Genomic DNA, 7,055 nt, shown 5'->3' on the forward strand with positions numbered 1-7,055 from the left:
AAGCTGACTGGGGGATTAGAGCATCTCCCTGATGAGGAAAGGCTGAGAACTGGGGCTGTTCAGCCTGGAGAAGAGAAGGCTGAGGACAGACCTTATCAATGCCTACAGGTATCTCAGGGTGGGTGCAGGAGGATGGAGCCAGACTCTGCTCAGCAGTGCCCAGGGACAGGACGAGGGGCAATAGGCACAAGCTGGAACATGGGAAGTGCCATGGAAATATGAGGAGAAACTTCTTTAGGGTGAGGGTGAGAGAGCCCTGGGACAGGCTGCCCAGGGAGGGTGTGGAGTCTCCTCTGGAGAGGTTCAAGACCCACCTGGATGTAGCCCTGGGTAATGGGCTCTAGGGGATCCTGCTTTAGCAGGGGAGCTGGACTGGATGTTCTCTAGAGCTCCCTTCCAGCTCTGACAATTCTGTGATATTAAGATTGTTAGAGGCCCTTAAATGACTTTTCACATAGTTAAGATTTTAATATAAGCATTTTTTTCCATTTGGGAAAATACATATTAACGAATAGGAAACAATATATATATATATCTGCTTTAAGTCTAAAATAGAGATAAACATGCAAAAAAAACCCCAACGATACACCCAAAAAAGTATTCTAATACAATTTCACAGCTTTTGAAGGGGCAGAACATATGAAAAACCATTCTGTAACTATTGGCTTCCAGTTTGGAACCCATCTGAGTAGATGGCAGCAGCAGTAGGTTGCTCAGCAAGCGATGCTTAGGCTCCTGGTGTCCAAGTGAATCATCAAACACTCCAGGTTGAATGTCAGGACTTGTTTCATTTCAAAAACAGTTATTTGTGCCACTTTTCCAGCTCACAAGACAAGTGTCACACGCTTGGCAAAGTGCATCCCCCGTAATTGAAATAATAGCTTCTGTTTAGCCCCCGTGAAGCACTGCTGAAGGAGCACTACCTGTTCCTGAGGCTGCTAAGACGTGGCTGCAGGCAAGAGTGTTTGCTGATCAACAGACATAAAGAATGCAAATGACAACCAGATCCCCCAGAAGCAAGAGCAGAAGAGTCATCTTTGCTAAGAGGTGACTAAAAGAAAAACCATCTGATCAGAGGGTGTGACACAGGAGGTGCTCATACCCGTGCTCTGAGCCATATTTCCATTTTCCCTCCTCCTCCTCACTGCCTTTTCACTTTGCTTTTCAAAACCCATCACACACAACAACCACTCCAAGAGCAATTACTCTTCCAGGTCTTTTTGGTGTAACTTCCTCTGCACAAGCTCTTCTGTACATCACCACCAGCCTAAGGGTGCCTTGCACAACTGCCCTTCCTGTTCTGTCATTTTCTTCTCTGCTTCCCCAGGATGACAGTGACCTCTGTCCCCAGGCTCCCCAGTGACATCACAAGTGATGCAATTAGTGTTTATCTCTGCACCCTACCCAGGTCATGAATGAAAATACTAAATCAGGTTCCAGTTCCAACTTCTTATCACAATAATACTCCCCTTTTAAACTTCATCTGCTTAACATGTAATCAGCTGCTGCCCTTTGACATCTAATATTTGAGAAGGAGCCTAATTAATGTCATGTCAACAGAAATGACAGAATGGAAGGTGATGGTGGATAAGCAGCTCAACATGAGCAGACAATGGGCACTTGCAGCTTAGAAACCAACCATGTCCTGGGCTGCATCAAAAGAAGCATGATCAGCAGGTCCAGGGAGCGGATTCTCTCCCCCTCTACTTGGCTCTTGTGAGACCCCACCTGGAGCACAGTGTCCAATTCTGGAGCCCACAACATAAGAAGGACATGAAGCTCCTAGAGAGAGTACAGAGGAGGCCAGAAGGATAATCCCAGGGCTGGAGCAGCTCTGCTCTGGAGACAGGCTGGGAGAGTTGGGGTGTTCAGCCTGGAGAAGAGAAGGCTCCAGGGAGACCTTAGAGCACCTTCCAGTGCCTGAAGGGGCTCCAGGAAAGCTGGGGAGGGACTTGGGACAAGGGCAGGGAGTGAGAGGACGGAGTTTGACATGAGGAGTAAATTCTTTGCTGTGAGGGTGGTGAGACCCTGGCCCAGGTTGCCCAGAGAAGCTGTGGCTGCCCCATCCCTGGCAGTGTTGAAGGACAGGTTGGATGGGACTTGGAGCAGCCTGGGCTGGTGGGAGGTGTCCCTGCGTTGGATCTAGATGATCTTTAAGGTCCATTCCAACCCAGACCTTTCTATGGCTCTATGAAAATACACTTGGTTCTCAGCTTACTCCACTCTTCCTGGCTCCCACAACAAAGGCAGGAAGTTCTTTACACACTGTGCAGAGTAGCCCAGCTTGTCTATTTCAGTAATAGTCCAGGTGACTCTGAATCAACCAGGTTTCCCAAGTCTGCACTTATCTGCTACAGATGCCTTCATCCTAAACGATGCTTAAAAAACATCCCCACACACACAGCATTACGACTGTTGCCAAAGATATATTTTGTTTAAAGCAGCATCACTTACAAATGACAAACCTACTCGACAATCCCTGTCTGTCTCCAATCCTTCTTCCCTTTAACATGCTCTAGGGCTCTGTTTGCTCTCAAGCTCAGCTTGATGGGTATGTAGATCTACAGATCACCTTCCCCACTACTTTTTTTATTTAAATAGACACTGCACAGCTCTATTGCACAGCCCAAAGACTGAACTCATGTTACTTTCTATGACCAGCTTTTCACCCCCACTATTTTTAAAACTGCACTGAGAAGATTATGAGCACACCTGCCGAAGGGCAAAATTCGAATTCAATTACACAGAGGAAAGATTTGAAAAGTGAATTAAGGATCCAGAGGCTATAACCCAACTTCTGGAAATCTAACCAAGGCATCAGGATTAAAAGAGCAGCAGCGAAAACGGTAGAAAGTTTTATTTGACCCAGTGAATGTGAATCCCATCAGCACAAGTTATCAAGGCAACGTACAACATGGACTATTTTAAGGGGAACACAATCCAAATGTTATGACTAGGACTCCTACATACTCCCTCAGTACAAATAAGTAATACGATATGTATCCATATGTGCCAGCCATTTCCAGCCCTTATGATGAGCTCTGCAGTTTAAAGTCAGCTTGGGAAAGGACTCCGCCTTCTCCAGAACACTGGTGTGGAAAAGAGCTCTGCAAGACCAGTTTTAGATTGACAGCAAAGACTCTGATTTGCATCCAAAACCTGACAACAGCCCAGGCTCAGTCTGCAAGGGCTGCAAAGTACCTACTTGTACTGAATTAATTAGGCATCAAAGCACTTAACTGGTTCATAAATCAATCTGTAATTCTACCCTGCATTAATTCACTCAGAGAGAAATGTGCTATACCTTTCTGGATTGATATTTGATTGAAAACACAGGGAAGAAGTCAAGGTACAAACCACACATCTGTGGAAAAGAAAACAACAAAACAGACCAAGTGATGCCCAGTGATTTCCTTTCCCCAGTTTCAGTCCTCTTCCAATTTGCTGCCATGAGTTTGCCACTGATGGCAGAGAAGCTGTAAACTCTTTGGCTTCATCTACACATGCTCAGCTCCTGCAGAAATACTTCTGAAGACATCCCAGAATAAGGCTGAAGGTGGAATATTGACCCCCTCAACTTCAGTCACCTGAAATGTTCAGTGTTTGTGTTAGCATGGTCTTCTCCTATGCAGCCTGTGGACAGTGTTCCTCAAAAGGCAACACAGAACAACATTTCACTTGTAATTTTTTATCCCAAGCTGGCTTTGATTTCAAAATTCCACACACAAAGCTTATTTTACGTGTAAGCAAGGATCTCAAACAGCTTCAGTGCTAGCAACTGTGTCTTTAAGATACTTTATTGTATAATAAGTAAGAATTGCATAAAAAGTAAGACTTATTCTAACAAGATTAGGATGAGATGATACATAATATACTTCACATTTTATATACAAAAGTACTTTGGACAACTACTTCACATTGCTGACGTGGTTTTCTTTCCTTCTTAGCTCCATCACTTAAACAGGATATTATAACTTAAGGAACATCAAGCAACCTGCACAATTTTAAGTCCACACCCAGGGGAACTGTGGAGCTTTAGATGCACTACAAGTGTTTTACAAAGAAGAGGCACAGAGGTAACTGCTAAAAAAACATCCCAACAAGTTTACAAACTTACCTACTGTTTTTACTCCATGCAGAAGTTAGAGCAACATGAGCCTAATGAGGGCCAGATTTTTTCAGAGTTTGTTTTTAAATACTTTGTCTATATATATTCAAGAGCTAGTAATGAACAAGTGGAAAAGCTTATAAAGGCTCTTAGCTATGGAGGGATTTCCACTAGAGGTCATTAGCAGAGAGAACCTCTGCCAAGCTGCCAGGCAGTCACTGCAGAGATGTATCCACATGTGTGTGTTTCTAACCCCATTAAAATGCTGGCTATCAGGGGGGTTTTATTTAATTGGAGATTAAAAGAAAAGCATCTAGTGCCAAGTCACAGTCCTGACCTGCTGTAAATCTTTAGCCCATCACGAGCCCATCAACAGCCCAGACTCGCAAAGGGCTTCTGACCCCTCAGCTTGTCCATTAGACACAGCACTTTCTACTGCTCTTACCACATGAGTAAGTTAGAAGAACTTAAACACGCCTCCACAATGCTTTTTCACCTCAAAATCAGGGGTTTCCCCTCCTCAGGTATGCCAAGCATAGCCCAGGAATCATTCTTAGTGATTATTTCCTCCAGTATCAATGGGTGGTGGCCTTCATCCAGTTACTCTTCATTTTGCTGGGTGACTTTATTTCTTCTGACCACACCACTCACAACACTATTACACTACAAGACACAACAGGAATCAGCAATTCCAGTTGTGTTTACAGCATCCTTTAAGTCCTCCTAAACCTGGACAGTATGATTTCCTTCAGCAGGTGACAGGAGTTGCCTCGTTATTTCCTTACCTTGCCACAGAAAAGGAAGACAGCCCTGATGCCCCAAAAGGACACATGAAGCCAAGCCACAGGGTGCTCAGCTTTTGCCAATTTGCTCCTGGCCAGGATTCCATCATCACTTTAAATCAATAGGAAATGTATAAAAAATTTAAAATGTAAACAGAAATAAAAAGACATGTTTTCTCTTGTAGAATTTTCAAATCCACAGGTCAAAGCAAGGAATTCCCTTCAAAGAGCTGCTTTCTCCTGTTTTCCAGCCTCAATAGAAGAAAAAGTAAATCTCTTTCTCAGGTAATGCTACAGAATCAGACTACAGAGAGAGAGGCTCACTCCAATCCCGTTCTCAAACTCCAGTGGGTCTGTAAAGCAACACGGCAGAATGTCCTTCCTTATTCCTCACACATGGTACAAAGAGAAGCTCTCAAATCCTTCCTCAAAAGACTACAGACACACAGCTCCTTCCTGGAAGGCTGCATAAAATCTGCAGCTAGAGACTGAGAAGGAACACAAAGGTTAGAAAAAGGCAGGAACAGCAGAAGTATTTGGACCACAGCAGTTGTGCCTGCCCTGAGGCCCCTGGCACAGCCCAGTAGCTGTGTTTTCACCCCAGAACAAGACACATGAAGTTAACATCAAGCAACAAAAAGGGAAAACCTCCCTCCACCTCTCCTGGGAGAACCTCCAGACCAGCCATCGTGACCTCCTCTGGAAGACGCTCCGTATTCTCCAGGACAGCAGATCTGCGGGCCAGTGTCACCAGCAGACCACCTCCTGCAGCATCTCACCTGCTTTGTTGAACCTCATGGGAAAATCCAGCCATGGGTCACTGCTTGAGGAGTTGCACGGAGCAAAGCACTAAACCTTCATGTCTGTACCCATGCCTCACCATGTCTCTGTCCTAGCTCCCGAGTGGGTTTTAGGAGGCTGAGAGCACAGCAAAGGATGTCTCCTTCAGCACAATGTCTCATCTATTGCACACTCTTGTAGACATACATCTTGTCTTCAAAACAAGCAAACCTCAAGCACAAAAGATGCTCTGATGCCTTGACCAGCTTTGATCAGATAACACGATTTTTCACATCGTGACTTTTTTTTTTTCCTCTTTCAACTCCACGTTACAAATTTCTGTCAGTGCTGAAAGGAGAAATTAAGATCACATTTTCACTTCATCCCTTTTAACACACAATATTCCTTTTCATGTGCCTCAGCGAAGATGTTTCAGGCATATTTATAGTAACAAAAACCACATTTCTTCTGTGGGGCAGTTATTATTTGCAGAACAGATAAGTTGGATACCAGCTGCCAGGCAAAACTGCCAGTAAAATGTGTCTAAATTTCCAAATTCCTATTTAAATAACATCATCACCGGAATATCTTCAAAACATATGAATAAATTGTCCTTGTTTCATAGATAGAGAAACCAAACCAAGAAGATTAGATGATAAACTGTCCTTCTGTTTGATTCCCAAGTTGTGAGATCATTTGTTCCCAAGGGGATCATGCCCAATGAATGCCAAAGATACAACAGGCCAAACGTTTCCAAAGTAAAACACAGGTGAAAGGACCTGGTGGTATTTAAAGGTTTTGGCGGAAAGACCAAGAGGACTAAAAGTCAACACCTCACTGACCATGGTAAGGTCTTTCCTAGAGCCCTCATCAACTACCTTTGGGTTGTTAAGTGCTATCCTGGAGTTGGATTCCTAAGAGTTTGGCCTGGCCCTGACTGCTGTCACTGCACCTAATGCCACTCGGCCACATGGATGGCATTTGTCAAACTGCCTTTTCAGAGCAGGCCAGGAGCTGCACCTTCCTCCCTGGGGGCTAATGCAACTCATCAGTGCTGATCAATATCTACACAGGGTGTCAGGAGGATGGGGCCAGACTCTTCCCAGTGCTGTCCTGGGACAGGACAAGGGGCAATGGGCACAAACTGGAGCACAGGAGGTTGAACCTGAGTATGAGAAAATCCTTCTCTACTCCGAGGGTACCAGAGCCCTGGAACAAGCTGCCCAGGGAGGTTGTGGAGTCTCCATCCATGAAGACATTCCAACCCCACCTGGATGTGTTCCTGTGGGATCTGCTCTAGGGGATCCGGTGGTAGCAGGGCAGTTGGACTAGATGATCTCCAGAGGTGCCTTCCAGCCCCAACCATTCTATGACTGAGTGATTCT

The sequence above is a fragment of the Chaetura pelagica genome, unplaced genomic scaffold, assembly GCF_000747805.2.
Source record: "Chaetura pelagica isolate M959 unplaced genomic scaffold, ChaPel_1.0 scaffold347, whole genome shotgun sequence".
Classification (NCBI taxonomy): Eukaryota; Metazoa; Chordata; class Aves; order Apodiformes; family Apodidae; genus Chaetura; species Chaetura pelagica.